General features: G+C 36.4%; 1 protein-coding gene across 5 annotated transcripts in view; it reads left to right on the top strand.

The window, feature by feature from the left end:
• Nucleotides 1–19,181, top strand: part of Neto1 (neuropilin (NRP) and tolloid (TLL)-like 1) — a 113,969-nt gene that overhangs the window by 38,735 nt on the left and 56,053 nt on the right. The gene's annotated exons all lie outside the window — the stretch shown is intronic.

The following is a 19,181-nucleotide window of genomic DNA, read 5'->3' as shown; positions in this document are numbered from 1 at the left end:
AAAAACATATATATATGTTTAAAAGCATGGAGCTACTTTCAAAAATTTTAAGTAGAACTTAAATATGAAAATATACATTTCAATTTCACAGTCAAAGCTAAGGTATCTTCTCTAAAATGTCATCAAAGAACTAAATTCATTTTCCTTCTGCTCTTTCAACTCTTAGATTGTTTGTGTGAAGATTCTGCAATTGTGGAACTACAATATTAGCAATAGTAATGAAAAATAATACCACTGTAAGATTTCATATCTAAGTGGAATGTCTTGGATATTTTCAGCCTGTTACTTTTTCACAAAAATGTTGTGAACAAAGTTGTCAAATTCCATTTTAAAACTCCTGTTAAGATTTAACTGGCATATAGATGATAGTTAATATTACTATTATTTTGAGTTTTATATTTCATATTTCTTGAACAATGCACATAATATAATTTACTAGTTTTTAGGTTTTTGTCTAATATCTTAACCATGCAGGTATAATTCTTTAGAATTGTTCCTTGATTCATTCTTCATCATGATTCTATTTTCCAAGCTCTAAATGCACCTTATTTACTTTGTAGTTCATTTCTAATTTAAGTGATTTTCAGCTCAGAGTTATGAGTATTCTTTGTGTCCATTTCATTGTTCATTGGTCTTTTTAGCATTTGAAACTTTTCAGATCATTTTCATTCCTCTTGAACTGTATTCTTAATATTTCCTTTAGAACAGATCACTTAGAGATACATCCCTCAATATTTAGTTAATCTCTAAATGTTTTTATTTGTCCTTCCTTAGAAGAATATTTTGCTAACTGACAATTCTAGGTTAACAGGTAGTTTTAACTAATTCTTAATATTTTGCAATCGTTATTTATTGAATATTGCCAAATTTCATTATATTTTAATGAATATTTGTCAATTCCACTGCTCACCTTTTTGTAGTTTCCTATTATATACTAATTTTTGTAAATGTCTCTTTTCAAAACAGTGCACATATACCTACAGAAAGAGTTATATATTTGATCAAGTCAGACTTTAGGGTGTATGTTGTTTCTGTTGGTTCTCATTGTTCACACGTTGTGATATTGATTCTCCTTTATATGAAGGGCTTTTTTGTTTTGTTTTGATGTTTTAGGCTAATCCTTTTCTGTGAAGTAATTTTGGGAAAGATAGATCATTCTCTCCCTGCTTTGTTTCTTTCATATCAGAATGTTTTGCTACACTAAAGACTGCCAAACCCAGCTCCCTCTTGGGTTCTTTCCCAAGTTTAGAATTCCCACAGAAGTGTTTCTGTGGGAGTCATGCCTCAGAATATCCCTCCCACTCAGTATGCTCTAATGTTCAAGCCGATTTCCTGCACTGTTGCCTCCCAAATTTTTCTTCTGCTTTGGACCTGATTCCTTGCTCTGGATGTCAGATGTTTTTTCCCTCAGCTTCTGCATGTCCCTCCACCTGAGGCTCCACGACCACAGCAAGATGCTTCGTTTGTGGCTATATTATTGTTTTGCCTCAGAGGGTCATCCTGCAACTACTCACACCAAGGAGACTTTCATAAGTGTGAATGTGAAGGGACTATTGATGGGGAAGTGTGTGTGTGTGTGCGTGTGCCCATGTGCATGTCCATGCATATTCACCTATTCTCAGAAATCCCAGTCATTATGTTACAGTAAATCCTTAGTTATTTGCAAATAATTAACTTCACATATATTAAAAATACAGAAAAAACACAAAACATAAATGTATAAATCTACAAACCTGAAACTTTATAAATATTAAAAGGTTATATTAAACAGACAATTTGTAGCACACTCCTGTAATCCTAACACTGAGACAGGAAGATTACTATGAGGTCGAGGCCCACCTCAGCTACATAGTGATTTCAAAGACAGTCTAAACTACATAGTGAGACCCTGTCTCATAAATAAATAAATAAGCAATTTAAAAATTTGAGCAAAACCACTAGATATTGCTGACCAGTTCTCTGGATGGCCTTGGACCCAGGTATTTCTATATCCACTTGTATTTCTCCAAACTAACTGGAATGACCTGGGGGTACAACAGCCCGAGATAAAGAAGGGCAGGTCAGGAGAGTCTAGACTCTGGACAGTTCCCTTCAAACAGGAAGTTTTTCAGGGTCTTAGCCCAGTGTGTCATGTGGCGCCTGGGGTACGAACAAAGGCCTGCTTTCTGGTGACCACAGCTGCTGTGCAAGTGGGTCATGTGAGACGAAACTACGCCCACACAGGGGCAGCATTCCATTTCCCCTCAAGCCTCATAGTCTCTGCTCCCTTGTTGACCATTTCTAAGTAACAAAAGAATTCCATGACTTGTCACATAAGAATCTTCTGTCTCACCAGACTTCAGACCAATTGGTAAACAATTCAGAGTCTGCTTCAGAAAGGAAGTCTATAGTTCATAACCCGTCAAAAAATTAAAAGAGAATATACACTTTTATGAACAAAACGGAAGGAATAAAGAGAGAAAAGCAGGAATTTGAAGGAAAAGATAGTATAAGAAAAGCCTAGAGTATAGGAATAATACTAATAAATATGAACAAGGTAAATGTGCCATTTAAAAAAAGGCATGACAAATGGATTAGGTGAAGAAAAGTTCCAGTAACATAACACTGATTAAAACACATGTGAAGTTAAAAATATCTGCACACAAACAGGAAGGTTGGAAATTAAGAATCATAGAAAGATGAGGAGGCAAACTTACTACAAGAGAGTGTTACATGCAAAACCCCGACCATCATGGAAGAGTTATCAATGAAGTGTTGTCAGGGTTTGCACAGATAAAATAGTGTCAGTGAGTAAATGATTTGAGAAGGAAAGCTACTGTTTGATCTGATCAATATGTTTACAGCTCTACAACTATAGAGTATATTTTCAAGTATCCATAAACTATTTGCAAAATTTTACCACCTATCATAAGGATCTCAACACTTAATGAAAAACCCAGTTTTTAAAATCACCTTTTATTTTGTTAAACAGGACAAATAAAAAAGATTCAAAATTCCTGAGTGGTTGAAACTTTTAAATTTTACTTTTAAAGGTCAAATGGTTGTAAGAAGAAGCAATAATAGAAATGATAAAATAGAATTTTATGCTATTTAAAGATTTCTGCTTGCTCTCAAAGGAGCTTTTAGAAATAACTAACAAACATAACCATTTAAGATTTAGTAACAATCTCGAAAATTAGAAAAATAATAATAGATTAAATTTTAAGGTGTAAATATGGAGAATATGAAAATTAAAAACAAAGTAATTGAAACAAAATAAGCTAGAGAACTAAAGGAAACAACAGAAAAAATATTTGTAAATGTTGGTCAAGAAAGGAAGATAAAAATAAATAATTTTATTAAAATGATAGCATACCAGTACAGTTGGAATAGAATAGGTAATAGAAATTATTACAAAAACTTTTTGACAGCAAATTTGAAAATTTACATAAAGTAAGACAGTGTTCAGAAAGAAACAAGTAAAATCCCCCAAATCATCACTGTAGAAAAATTAAATATGTGCCACTGCTACAGGCTGAGAGAGTAGGAACTAATAACTGCAGGAGATGTGCAAACCCCAACTGAAGGAGCAGAAGTGACCCAGGGCAGGCTTTGAGTTCCCCGCTGGCCTGTCCATAGCCTCCTCCTGCTGAGATGGGCACTCACCAGGGTGTCCTGCATGCCAGGCAAGCACACCAGCTGAACCTCTAGCCCTGACCTTTCTCTTTTTCATTTACTTCCTTGTCTTCCTCAGGATTATCTCCTATTGGCCTCGTGCTGAAATGTCATACTCAAAATTGTGGCAGCTTATTTTATCTCCTCTTCTTTTTTCTTTTATCTCTTTCCGTGTGTGGGTTGGCTTATAAATTCATAGCTGAATATTTCTTTCTTTATTAGGGCTTTCACATACATATTTGATAGCTGTTCTAGTTCTATTTTTCTAAAATTAAGAAATCTTTCTATTTAATCCCAAATCTCTCTTATAGTAATTTAACTTGCTTTCTTTATCTCAAGAGAGAAAATTAATATGTGTGAACTATTCTTATGTGATAATAACCTTGGCAGTTAATGAGTATTTCCAAGAACATTTGTTATTGTTAAGAAGGGATCTCTAACTCATGTGTATCAAATGTACAGAGCCAGATAATTATAAATTCAATTTGAGGGCATAATCTTAAGATTGAGGCTCACAAAAGTTTTTACAAGAGGAGAAACATATTAATAATAGAATGCCATAGAAAGGCAATTGGAAATGAAGTTACCAGCAGCCAAGTTCCAGAAAATAATTTGAGTGCATTAACTCTTTACAATTATTTAATATGCACCCACTGAATGTGATGCATTCTGAGAGCTACAGTTACTGAGGTTAGAACAGACAAAAACACTACTTATTCTCAACTTGTATATTCTCATCTATTCAGTTTTGGATGAGTAAACATTATTAGTTCAGAGCAAAATGCTAGGATACACACATAAAATTCTACAATGAAGCCCAGCCTTTGTTTCCAACAGAGTAGTTTCCCCATAGCTTACAGTGTGATGTTTTAATAGTGCAAGCTGGGCACTAGTCAGTCCTCTAGAAACCCATCAGGGTTTGGGCAAGGTCCTTCCATTGCCCACTGTGCTGTGATTCAGGGATTGTCAAATGTCCCGTCTATGAAAATCAGATAGGAAACACTTTGCCTATGGACAACATTACCTCTGAGCCTGCTGCTCAGATTGTGGAAGGAAAGCAGGGATGGGTATGGAGAGGTTGCAATAAGATGTACAGATAGACATTAAAATTTGAGTTTCATGTGTTTTCATTATTTCACAAAATAGCCTTTCTTTCACTTTAAAAATGTCTATTTAAAATTCACACCAACTTTAGCTCATGGGTTGTGTAGAATCTAGTGGTGGACCAAACTTCCCAACCCCTGCTCTCATGGTCTGCCCTACCTTCATCCCGTCTTCTGAGCTTTGCCTTGTCACAGTATCCAGGCCATTCAGTTCACAGTGCTGACCTCTCTCGGAGGCAGCCTTGCCGGCTTTGAATGCCTTCATCCTTCTGCCTACCAGATTCTTCCTGACGTGTCCTCAGGCTCAGAAAGTATCCCTCTATCATGGAGGCCTCCTTTATCCTCCCTGCCCGCCTCCATGGAAAAGGCCAACCTTGTACCTCGATCCTAGTCAATTTCCCATGTGGCAGCACTAATTACTGTGGTATATGCTTTTCAGAAATTTTGTATGATGTCTTCTTGATATTTGAATATTAGTGCCATGAGGTTAGAAACTTCTTACCAAACATTGCTCCCTTAGCTCCTATTAGAAAGCTCTCAGTAAATACTTATTAAGTAATAATGGCTAGGAAGGACATGAAGGAAGACATTACACGTGTCTAACTATGTAAGTAGATACATAGAAGGCTTTTGGTATTCATGTCTATTGTACAAGTAATGCATGGTTTAAAAAGAACTCAAAATGCAGAGATGTATGAAGACAAATCCAAAATCCTACAGACTCTGGTACTCCCACTCCTTTGAGCCATTGACGACAGTTTGCTTAGTAAATATTCACAGTTTTTCATGTTCAATGTACGTAAGTGCAGTGCAAATACACACCCACATAAACAGTCCCCCAGCTTTCTGTATTGCTGCTGTTGCTCAGTTCATGTTCCTACAAAAATGTGACTATGTATGCAAATTTGACAATTTATAAGAAAGTTTACAGAACAGTGCCTACTAAAACTGCGGTCTACAGTGTTTATTCCTATGACAGTTCATGTTGGTTTGATAACAGTAACATAGTCATTATATATTTTATAAGTACAAGATGCACAAAACTCAGAGGCAGAAAATGTCATGCTCCTTTATAAATAAAATAATTTTCTTGAATCTGTGCTCATGGTTTTGTTTGGCAATAGAAACTCCAATTTATTTAGTGAATTCTCTTTTCTGTCTTTTTTTAAACAGCAGATTCAAGATTAAGTTAACTCAAGCCCCTGATGCAGATGGCTCCTGCTCCCTCTTGCACTGTTCCAAATCCTGTAAAGGGGCTTGAGGCAGCATTTTCCCTCTGTGCTTAGTTATCTGGCTGTCCTTGTGGTCTGACCTGAGGCACAACTGTGCCCAGTGCTTGGTCTCCAAGGTGGCCCATTGGGCATTCTGCAGTTTCTTGGGTTGGCAAGACCATGGGCGTCAGGCATCCTGGCATGGCTCATCTCCCCACCTGTGGCAAATGCTCTCTGGGGCCTACTTCTCCCTACACCCTGTATTGGACACTGGAGCCCAGTCAAGTTCCCAGGTAGTTTGTCTTCTTTCTGTATCCGTAGGTCACACAGATTCCCCCTTCTGGTCTGAGGAAGACCAGGGTTGGGTATAAGGCCTTTGCTCCTCTCCTCACAGAACCCTCTGGCTGATTTGAGTCCCAGGCAACTGTCTTTCAAACCTTCACTCATCAGACTATGGTAGGAGAGAACACAGTGTCAGCTTCTCTATATTTGTGGGGATAACTTAGACCTTTCGGTATAGCAGAAGCAGTTAGGAAGGAGGCAATCCCTCTCATTCAGTCATTGTGCACTGTATTATATTCCAGCCTTCTGTTGAATGAATGGGGCTCACCCATGTTGGATAGGGCAATCTGCAGTTCTCAATCTCAATCTCATCCAGAAACACCCTCCCAGGTACACCCAAGGGGATGTCAAGATGGAGGTCCTGGTGCCCTCAGCAGCTCAGTCAAGGCAGTGTGGAGAATTAGCCATCTCTCCATCCTCCATGTCTTCAGAGCTGTTGAACAATCAGCTCTGCACTAAGGGTCTGAATGTGCTGATGGGGATTGGAACTCTACCATGTGGCTTCATAAAGGTGTGAAAGGAGAATACATACCTGCATATTCTGATTGATTTTTCTTTCCAATTTGAGGGATTTCTATCACCTGAACTGCTTTAAATTGGGGTGTGCTGCAGTGAGTTGAAACTGTAGAAATGTACTTCTAAATTTCAGTAGACACAACTGAAATTCTATTCTATTGTTGGCCTTTCCTAAAACATAGGAAACATAAATAATTTATCCTCTTCTCATGGTCTGCAAAAGCTAAGTGAATGTTAAGGGAGTATCCATGTATCAAAAAACCACTCAACAATTTTTTTATGAGAGCTCATCAATTTGAAGTTTTTAAATTAGATAACTTTAATGTAAAATATGTTCTTCACTTTATTTGCTACAAAAATCAATCTAGGCCAGGCATAATGGCATACACCATTATAATCCCAGTTGCTCCAGAGGCTGATGGAGGAGTATTGCTAGTTTGGAGCCAAACTGGATGATTTTTTGAAAACCTGATGCCAAATAAAATACAAAAAGGACTGATGGCACCCCTGGGTTCCTTCACCAGCACCACAGGACGATCTCGGTCTCATTCTTCTTAGGTTGATTTCTATCTGTACCTTATCAGGGGCCCCGGCACCCTCAGCAATTTTGCCTGGAAATATCCTTGTGAGATGTTCAAGTTTGTTCAGTGTGTCTCCTAGCATCCGTGCTACTTCAACAGTTTCTGCCAGACTTTCTACCATTATAGAGCACACCTGCCTGTTTTATGCCAAAAACATTTCCTAACAATCATCCCAGCCACGGCTGATAGGCTCTGCAGGACATCTGGTCTCCACAGCCTAGACAGGTCCCCAGCCAATGCCACACTCTCCCTAAGACAATAGTAGGGACATCCACTAAAATCAGCATCCAGTGTGAATCTCATTGTTCCACACCTTCAGGAAACCTTTGTGTAGTCACTCTGACTTTTTTTTTTTCAGTCCTGTTAGCTGCTCAGTAGGATCATATATGGTTATAATTGTGTTTTTATTATTCACAAGATCAAACTGTGTGTGTATTAAATTTTCTGGACCCTTAGATTTCCTCTAGTGTGGAGTACCTGTTTAAGACTTACTCTCAGTCTGTCCTTGCACATTGGTCTAAAGAAAGTGTGTGTTGGTTCTGGGTATTAGTGATGGGAAGCATGTATAATCTCATAATATTTTTTTCATTGTGTGGTTTATCTTTTCACTCTCCTCATGGTTTCATTTAAAGATGAGAAGTTCCTAATTTTGGTGCAATTATAAGCCTTTTAGTTTGTAATTTAAGAAATTTTGTAGTTTATCAAAATCACAAGACCAGTTTTTATTTATTCTGTGCTAAATACCACATTTGCTATCTTTTGCATTTTGATTTTTAGTGTATGATATGAGGTAGAGATTCAGTTTCATTTTTTCTCACATGTACACTTCACATTGTACTAATGTGAAAAATTATCAAATAGATCACCACAATAGATGCTGCTGACGTAAACTGAACATTTCCGCCTAGTTTACCTGTAGTATCTGCTTGTGCAATGTCAAAAATGTCACTTATGTAGTATTTTTATAACATAATTGTATCTCTGACTATAGTTGTGGAAAGAATTAAGTTCCTGAACTGAGGTACCACTGCACTTGGTTTCTAAAATAATTTTTTTAGTTTTTGCTTATGAAAAAATTTTATCACTTGGATTATGTATTTTTACTTTTCTTGGACTCCAGAAACACTTCACTGATAAAATGAGAACACTGTGCCTATATTATTAAGTGCATATATGGTACATTTAAAAGATCTTGTATTTTCTCAGTGAAGTAAGGCTCTTACAGTTTTGAAAACAATCAGTTTATATCTAATAAGTTTTCCCTTAATGTATATTTTTCAATCTTCATGATGATTGCTACATCAGCTTGCTGTGAGTTTGGATTTTTATGATTATTATAAAATCATTTTCAACATTTCTGTAACCTTATATTGTAGATGTCTCTGTCTTCAGAGCAGAATGCCTAGCACAGTGTTACATCTGTATTGTTTCTGTCTGTCTTTATATCTTTGTTTTTTAAGGTTGTATGTAGTTCATTTATATTTCTATATCTGCATTTAGATCAATCATTGCTAATTCATCCTTCATATCTGTTTCTTGTTTCTCTTTTTTTTCATTTTCTTTTTTATCACGTTTATCCTCATACCATTTATTTACTTCCATTTATTTTTGCAATTAAATCATTCTTTTTTCATCCTATTAATGGTATTAAGAAATTAAACATCTACAATATCTTCACAAAATCTTCCTTTATATGTTCCTTGGAAGACATAAGAAACTTAGAACTGTTGTATCTCAAACTGTCCTCTCCTCGACATGCTCTTATGTCTCACTGTTTCAGTTTTGTTTATCCAGTGCCTGTTGTCTCTGCTTGTAGATGCGTTCCTCCTTCCTCCTTACGTTTGTACGGGGGGCTCCTCGCGTGGGCTCCTAGAGTCCATGCTTCTGTTTGAAACACATTCTTCAGAAATCCCCTTGGTGGAAATAGACTTTTGACAAATAGTCTTAATTTTCAATTGCCTGAAACCATCTTTGCTTCCTTTTCATTTTACAAAGGGCTTGGTCAGGTGCTGAAGTCCAGCTCGGCACTCATTTTCTTTCAGCACAGCTGAGATATCATTCTAATGTCTTCTGGGTTCCACTACACTCAGTATCAACCTGCTCCTTGAAGAGACTGTATTCTGTTTTTTCTGTTTTTTTTTTCTTTTTGTTCTGTTTTGTTTTGTTTTTACTTTAAAAATAAAAGAAGGAAAACACTAACAAACAGACATCCATTTACGAAATAAGATAAGAACAATACAAGCAATACCGAGTTACAGACAAAGTGGTAAGAAATTAACTATGGTTGTTGTATTACGTATTGATATCTTCAAAGTGGTTTCTCAAGAAAATATATAGAGACATGCAAGATTGATCAAAAAGTAATCATTAACTGTTCCTTTCAGTAAAGTGATAGAAGTCAGTAGTACAACTATGTTAGCTATCCTGTATATGCATGCATACATAATTTCCCCTTCTTTCCCTTCTCTTTTCCCACACCCCAGTTGCCCTTTACTTTTGAGCATTTTCCTTTCATTTCACAATGTCTGTCATACTTCCTAGTTTTTATTCACTCTTTCAGGTTCTTACAGTAGTGAGACAATATGTTGCTTACACATGGAGGTCTGATTTATTTCACTCATGAGTATGATCTCTAGTTGTGACCATTTACATGTAAAAGCCTTGAGTTTATCTTTCTTTATAGCTGAGTAATATTCCATTATATAAAAGTACCAAATCTTTTTTATCCATTCCTCAGTGGATGGACATTTGGGTTGCTTCCACAATTTAGCAATTACAAATTGTGCTGCTATAAACATGGGTGCACATATATCGCTGTAATATGTTTTCAGATCTTCTGGGAAAATACCCAGAAGTGGAATAACTGGGTTAAATGGACCTCTAGACCTAGTTTTCTGAGGAATCACCAAAGTGATTTCCACAGTAGTTTCAGCAGTCTGCAATCCCACCAGCAGTGGAGAAGAGTTCCTATTTTTGCACAGCCTGGCCAGCATTTGTTATTAGTTGATTTCGTAATGATAGCCATTCTTACTGGGGTGAGGTGAAATCTCAATGTTATTTTTTCTGGGTGTTTTAAAGGTTTTCCCTTACTCAACAGTTTTGAAAATCCTCAATAACTACCTGTTTAAATATCACATACTGTTCTCCTCTGTTCCTAGAAAACAGATGAGCTTATCATCTCTCAATCCATCCTAACACTTTTTATATTTATCTTACTGTCAGGTGCTATGTACATGACAAGTTCATTTGATGTCTTTCAATGCATTAATTCTAATCTACTAATATACCTGTGATTGAGTTGCTACTTTTAATTCTGATGATTTTCATTCTTAACTCTAATTTATTTTTTTCAAAAATTTGGCATTCTTTTTTACAGTTCTCTGTTCCTTGCAGATATTTTTCAGTTTTTTTGTAATTTCATTAAAAATGGTAAACACATTTAATTTACAGTCTATGTGGTAGATCTATTACTTGGCATCTTTAGAGATCTGCCTCTGCTATCTCTGCTTTATTGCTTCTTTCCAAGGTCTTATGCTCCTGTGGTTTACTTTTTATTATGAACTCCTCATGTTTTTGAGAAAATTATTTTGGGGTATTGTTAGGGACTTAAAATGAAGCTGTTCTTGTAAAATGTACTTACATTGCCTGGCACTGTACCTACTTATGACCCTTGTAACTTAAGTATATGGTCAATTGTAACTTGATAAACCAGGTACTGTCATCTTTGGGGGGCTCAAAATCTATTGATATTTTTGGTCTACAATTATTCATACAAATTTGTGTTATTTTATAATTTTATTAGTACATGTTAGCAGTGATACTGATTATATTTATTGTGGGGAGTTGGTACATGTACATAACACCTGTTAATTCTTTCTTTGTCCTCTTCCCTTTCCCTGTTTCTTTCAACTCTTGGTCTCATCATTTGCAAAAGTTCTGTTTGCACTTCCTTCTTTCATCTTTTCCCATACTCTTTTCCTCTCCTCCCTCACATGCTCCATCTCTTGTTCCCTTTCCCATTTGAAAATCATCTCCCTACTTCCAATTATCTTTTATTTTGCACTTTATGCAAATTTTTATCCCTCACTGCTCAGCAGCAAGGTGTATTCCTCAGACAGTGGGATAAACGTCCATCGTCTTGGTTTATTTTACCTAAGTGGTGATGCATTGTCCAATTCCATATTCTTGGAAGGTGGTTCTGTCATCAATTCCCTGCCTTGAGGAGAGCCTCAACTTTGTCTTCTGCTACATGCATGTAAGGTACTAAAACTCAGGTATTATAAAAACAGTACACAAATACTATCTGTATATTATTCCACTACTTTGACCTAGATCTTTAGAATCTGAATTAGTGGAACAAGGGTGACACACATTTTTATGTCTTTGTTGCCAGTTGATATGCAGAGAATAACTGCCAACTTCAATTTCTACCAATTTCTACCAACTTCATGTAGTAGTGTGACTTTCCTACCCTACTTCTTGCTATTAAATTTTTTAATCCATTGCTAATCTAAGGTACAAATAACAATATTGAGGGGCTGGGGATTTAGCTCAGTGGCAAAGCGCCTGCCTGGCAAGCGCAAGGTCGTGAGTTCGGTTCCCGGTACCGGAGAAAAACAAAACAAAACAAAACAAAACAACAACAACAACAAACAATATTGAATTATTCTGTCAATACTCACTAGTAAGTTCCACCTGAAGATTTACAGTATCCTAGAGTTTGGCAATTTATATCACTTTTCACACTTTTTGTATATTATTCTGTTAAAGTTTTATTTGTAGAGAGCACATAGAACACTTTTGAGATTGAAAAATCTGACTCTCTTAACATATATCATGATATTCCATTGTATCTACTATCTGTGAGATAGAAATTTGAGCCACTTGATTTTCCCATTCAAAGAGTGCTGATTTTGCCTCCAAATATATTATTTGGGAAAGTATAGAGTTAACTTTATTTTTTAGCGTGTCTTCCATGTTCAGGTCAGATGTTTTGGAAACTTTCAAGTTCTAACAAGTCCTTTAAAGCTGAAGTTATTATCATGAACCTTTACACACACATACACACATAGCTGACATATTAAGCACAAAAAGTATAAATTATGTATTTTAATAAAATGTGTATGGTAATGCATTGAAGAAAAGTATATAGAATTGAATATGTGGACTGTAAGTCGATATACTTCAATTCTACTTACCAATATATGTTCAGAGTTTATATATTTTGCTTGTTTTGTCTGGGCAAAAGATTTGAATCAGAAACTAAATGTATTTAATGGCTATCATGATATATCCTGTCCAGCTTTAAGTGTCCTTTGATAGGAAATTCAAGCCCTTTTCTTATAGGATGGAGAGTAGTATGGACTAAAATTAGCAAAATAGATACCCTTATTAATCCAGTATTGATATATTTTCATAGATTTTAAGCTAAATAGTCTTGAATTTTTTTATGTCAGCGATATCTCTGGCTTTATTTTCTCCAAATTCATATTCTAGATGTATCCTGACTATTATTATCAACAGTTATTTATCATCTTTCATCTTTTATCATTTCACCATTAATTTTGACAAGTTGATATCATTCCTTTTACTCAAAATCCACTAACCTTTATATATCTGTTCATAAACAACTATTCATTTGCCTTTTTTAAGGATTTTTTGTTGCATTACTTCTAAATCCTTCTACTTGGTATAGCAGTCAAATGGCACGCAGTGACGCAGTTTCCAGCATACTATAAGAAAGCCAACATGTTGTGCACCATTCTTTGTGACTAAGGAAATTATGGAAGGAGAATTCTCTGGCTCTAAGGGCAATGCGGGGCTCCTCAGCATGAGAAACTTCTATTTAGTACAAACCCCAAGCATAAGTCTTCTTGTTAGCAGCCTTGCATTAAATGAGCTCCTGAACTTTACTCTGGCCAGTCTCATTGTATGTTCCTTACTTACTGGTCCATATCAAAATTCATGGTTTTCTGAGGCCAGGCCCACAGAGGCTGTATCAACAACGAGGCATAATTATAACAGAAAGAACAGCAATTTGGCATGAAGGTATATTGAACTCTGCTGATTTCAGGGTGAAAAATCAATGCCCTTATGTTTTGAGGGCTTATTTCATATGAAATATTTTATCTGCTCTATATTTAATTCCATCATCTTTGTGAAATCCAAATTTCTCTTTAGTGAATACTAATAAAATACTACTTTATTACATTTGTTGTTATTAATAGTGGAATTTATGTTTTATTTTTAGATATGCAAATTAAAATTTGTATTATGATATGCCTATTACTTTCATTTGCATTTAAATTTAATTTTAGAGCAAAGGAATAGGATTGGAGAAATTACAGACTTTTTTTGTATGTATCTTCACATTCATTCTGTCTACATTTTTATAAAGTAGTGGAGATGAAATGGTTGCAATGGCATTTTGAAATCTATCTTTAAATGTGTGGGGCATTTATAAAATAAAGCCCTCAAAATATTTGAGAATCTAAAGATAGGAGATATTATTTGGAGGACATGTTTTTTGGGATTCAAAATAGAATGGTAAGTTATCTTCTATTCTTAAGCACAGGATTTTACATATATAGTTCATATATCTGTACAGAGATGACCTAGAGAACTTGGAGTTGGAGTTATATTAAATGAGGTAAATTCTCATCTACTCCTCAGGTTTCTGACATGAAAATAGAAATTAAAGAGTACATACTTAAGGTTGGTAGAAAGTTTACAGGGAATTATTTAATGAATTTTGGCATTGTATAGTAGGTGTACATATATCTGCACACGTGATACATTTGTTAGTTAATTTGTCACCTGGTCAATTGTATCTTTTCTAAATTATCTCATCTCAAATAGATATTGATTAATTCAGTTTCATAGAAATGCTATGAGAGAAGTGTAATCGTTATTTCCATTCTGTGATGAAAAAATGGTGGTGCAGAAGGACCAGGTAACTTGCCAGGACCGGCAAGTGTCTGCTGGAGGAACTGAACTTGAGTGTGGGCCATGGCAGCCTGTCTTGAGCATATGCTCTTAACCTCAACCCCAGACCCTTTCCAAGTAGATCTGGGAAGGAAATCTCACAGCTATCTGAATTTCTTCACAAGACGTATGTGTACTGCACTGGTTAGTGGAAGAAAATTTAAAATGCCTTGAGCATTGGGCTAGATTTCCCAGCTTCCTTTGGCAGCTACAGATACTGTTACCATTTTTGTTTTTGCCCAGCCTATCGCAGTTCCTTAAACTTTCTTCAGTACAATCACCAGAACAGAGGTCATTCAAGGAGAGGTGGGAGTTTATTCAGTGTTCAGTAAAGGGCAGGAGCCAGAAATCACGATCTCGGATGAGTCAGTGTACACACCCCTAATACAATTAAGCTGTAAAGGAAATGAGATAATTTTGTTTTAGAATTTTGGGAGGGCTCAGGTGGTTGAATAAGTGAGTGGCATATTTTTTATTTTTTTGGAAGAAATCATCATGCTTCTAAGAAATCTCACCCTTCCCTCCTCCTGGACTGATCACATCTGCCTATTCCCAGGAGTTGTATGAAAAGTGTAAGTTGTCACAGCACTGGTAGGGGGAGGTTTACTGTGGGAGTTCGTTAGAATGAAGCTTGAAAAGCAAGATGGTGTCCAAAGAAGCTCATGGTGCCCAAGCCTTAGGCAGATTTGGTTCTGTTCTGTTTTGCTTTTCTGGTCTTAATGTAATGGTGATTTCCTGTGCTTCACAGAAAATCACCCTTGTGGCAAAAATATGAAACTCTTAGTATATGCACTGATCATATATGAGGTGGGCATCCCAGGTCCAGAAGAGATAAGGAAGAGAAATAAAGGGAAAAATAGGAAGGGGAATATATGAGGGCCAAGGTACCAATCCTGTTGCTCTTGAAGCTCTGTGACTATTTAGATAACAGTGATAATGACTGCAAAGTGGTTTAATTTATACATTAACAGATTATGTCACATGGAACTAGGCATTAACATACTACTTAAATCTAGCACTGCTAAAATAATGTCTTTGATATTTTAATCCAGATGCAGAGCTTAAATGTGCTGTTATGGTCTGTGTCTGAATGTCCCCCCTCCAAAACTTCCTACAGTCATGCGGCAGGCTTCTAGAGTTTATAATTGATTCATGGTCCAATGCTGGGATTATGGGTGTCTGTGCTATGTCTGCCCTGGGACAGGTAGTTTGCATACAATGTAAAGGAGGGAAAGAGGCTGCTTGTTTCCTCCCTTTTTGCTCTTGTTGCTTCTGCTGTGTTCTGCTGCCATGAACTGTTGCGCTCTGCCATGTGCCACCCTGCTGTAGAGCCAGCCAAATATGGACTGAAGCCTCCACAAACTGTAAGCTAAATAAACCTTTCCTTCCTTCATTCTGGTCAAGTATTTTGTCTCAGCAATAAGAGAAAAGTAACTAAGATATGTTCTTTTCTAGAAGTGAGAATTATTGGCCTACTGATAGTATATATTTAGTTATTTGTCTTTCAATATATTTCTCATGAGTGAATTGAGAGTCTTGGAATGCTCACCATTCCAACCAAAGTGTATAATTTCCACTTTGGTTTCTATGAAGATACACTATTAGAGATATCACCTTAAAAATAAAGCAAGGCTAGTAGAGTTAAATCAAAGTTCTTCTTAATAAAAGTCTTGGTCTCACCTTTAACAAGCATATCCTACGTTATGGAAGACAAAGCCATGACATAAACCAGGGATGGCGAGCCCTTCAGAGACTAGTGCCTCAACTGCAACCCAAAGTCATTTATCACAAAGCACCCACAATTCAGTTAACCTGACTGCTGAGGCTTAGTTTGCAAAAAACAACTCATATGCTAACATCTTAAAAGAAAAACAAATGACACATGTGCCATAGGTCCTGCACCAGTGATATAAGCCATTAATATGTAAGGCAAAATTTTAGATAGGAGCTAAAAGAAGGGACTTGTGGTATTGTGGTTTGGGAGATAAACAAGAGAGAAAAGGAGATATTGTGCATGGAGATATTGGGATTAAAAAGAGAGAAAAGATGTGCATAGACACTGGTGAGACTTCCTGGGCAGAGAGGCACTTGAGGTAGATCTTCAAATGGTAAAATTTTAATGTGTTCATATCCAAAGGATGAGCACTACATCCAGGATGATTTAATGACAAAGATATTTTGTGAAATAGGGGATATGCTGTAGTGATTGGTAGATCATCGGAACTGGGTTGTTGACTTGAAGAGAAAATTTAAAGAATGAGTCTTGAATGGTTGGTAGTAAAGTTAATCTAAGAAACTTCAAGTATTTTTTTGGTTTTTTGTTTCTTTGTTTTTTTCTGATACTGGGAATCGAACTCACGACCTTGCACTTGCCAGGCAGGCACTGTGCTGCTGAGCTAACTCCTTAGCCCCAAAGAAACTTCAAGTTTTATTCCGCATCTGTAGGATCAAGGAAGTATTTCTGAAGAAGTTGGCAGCACCAGAGGTATAATCTAGAGAAACTATATTGCAAATCACAGAGTCTGAAATTAGTAAGACTGTGGGGAAGGAGGATGATTTGCCCTAAGTATCACTAAAGGTGTAGTAAGTAGTGTCAATTGATTGAAAAAGTAAAACAATTTTAAGAGAAGCAATAACACAACCTAATCATTGAGAAGTGAGTACATAATGTACTAGTAAGGGAGAGGGAAAAGCAAAAGTACTGAAATTTAAAGCTCGGATAGCTTCAAACTCATTGCTGACATTGACTAAACTGTGAGGAAGAGTGGAGGAAAACAGTAATGTAAATGTTGCACTTGTTAATTCTGAAATGGCAAATACATATTCAGACGTACAGATATTAGGCTGGACTGGTTGTGAACCGGCTGCCCACACTGTAGGACTGACAGTACCAGATGATAGCTGCACATGGCTTCCAGCCAAAAAAGAAAAACTCAGCCAAACACTGCCTCCCTTCTAGTAACTATGACTTTAATGAGTTCTTTAATCTCATATAAACTTTGCTTTGCTTTTGCATTCAATTAGAATAATTGCACATAACTCCTACAGTAACCTCACTACTTAAGTGTACAGATCATCTAGTGAAGTTTTACCTACAGTGGTCCCTCAATAAAGAAGTTACAATTACTTTTATGATTATAGTTTTAAAACTTCAGTGCCTTGGCAGCACCAACTGCCTCACAGTATCTGTGTACTCAGGTCTCCCACACACTGTTGAGCCAGGAGTCATCTGTCTAGTGCCTAAAGCAGAGAGGTTAACGAGAAAGCCAAGAGCAAGTTCACCAAGAATCAAAACAAAGAATCTAAGTACCTAAGTTTATAGACTTCAAAGAGAAATTAAGTTTCTACTTATTTCTTATTTTTTTCATCATTCAGTGGTACCCAGTTTAACAACTTGAAATTAAGGAGATAAATGAAAAGTAGATTTCAGTGAAAAGCATAAAGGAAAAAGAGTTTCAGTAAAGGCCTTGAAAAATTAGATTATCCTCACTAGCAGAATAGCATGGCTGGTGATTGGAACATGCAACCAGAAGAGCGTACAAATGGCAGGAAAGTGTCTTTGGAAATTGTAATGTGGAATATAGTAAAGGGACGTGTTGCTAGACTGAGCACTCAGAAATTGCTCATGGATCACAGAAGAAGCTGGAGCTTTCAGTGTGCATGGACGGAGAACAAGACGCTGAGAGCTGGGTGTCAGAACGGTATTGTCACTAGCAGCAGAAGAGGAAGGAGTGATGGGAGGGAGACTGCAGGATTGCACTGCCCTAGAATGATGAAGGCCAAGACTAAGATCACTATAGATACTGGAAGTGAGGGAGGAAGGAGAGGTTTTACAGAGTAATGGAAAGTACTCCTTATGCTTCTGATGAGAGGAAAGTGCAAACAAAGAGTCAAGTTAATTTGTGTTTTGATGTTTCCAGTTCAGGTAATCAGGAGAAAACTAATGATTGATAAAAATGAAAAATCTAAAGGAAAAAGGCTAAAGACATCCCATCAATCTTACTCTCCAACTAAACCAAGAGACTTGTTTTTTTCTTTCTAATAAAATAGAACCTAAAATTATGATATTGATTTATACCACCTGAGACCATTACACTAGGAAAGCCTTGGATTATTTTCACATCTCTTAATGAAATCACCTTTGGTGCTTTTGTGTTTGAATGACAGACAAATGAGGAAAAGGACCAAAGATTTAGCAAATGTCCCAATAAACATCAGGTTTTAAGCTACAGTCTGAGGGCCAATGAACCATTTCAAAGTTCTTTTATAATAGAATATCATTTTCAAAATTACAGTTTTTTAAATGCCAGTGGAAAGAAACAGTATAAAGCACTGTTAAAAATCCTGAGATTTTCTATTTCAGTGCATGGTTGTATTTGACATAGGTGGGAAATATTCTTGATTCTTCCCATGTAGGTAAAATGATAGATTTGGAGGCCTCTCTGGCCCTGGCATTGTAGTTCTACCTGGAGCTCCAAGGTTTGCCATTCTCCCCAGACATCAAACACTGAGACTATATTTTTACAGAAATAATCTTTTCCTGGAGACAGAGGAGCTAAGACTCTAACTTTATCAACAAGAAGTCTGACATTCACTCTTGGACTTGGATCACTTGCCTTTTGCAGTAGGTTGTGCATAGTTGCAGACACCATTCAAACCTTCTGAACCACCATACTAATTGGGAAAACAAGTACCAGGGGATGAAAACAAATGCAAGAAATGGGCATTCATGAATCTGAATTTCTTAGTAATTCTTTACTTCTCTTATACCTAAAGTGAAATAAAATTTT

This window comes from Chinchilla lanigera, unplaced genomic scaffold (assembly GCF_000276665.1).
Source record: "Chinchilla lanigera isolate Chin_1 unplaced genomic scaffold, ChiLan1.0 scaffold00001, whole genome shotgun sequence".
Lineage (NCBI taxonomy): Eukaryota > Metazoa > Chordata > Mammalia > Rodentia > Chinchillidae > Chinchilla > Chinchilla lanigera.
Note: the sequence above shows the minus strand (reverse complement) of the source record. Positions and strands in the feature narration are given on the sequence as shown.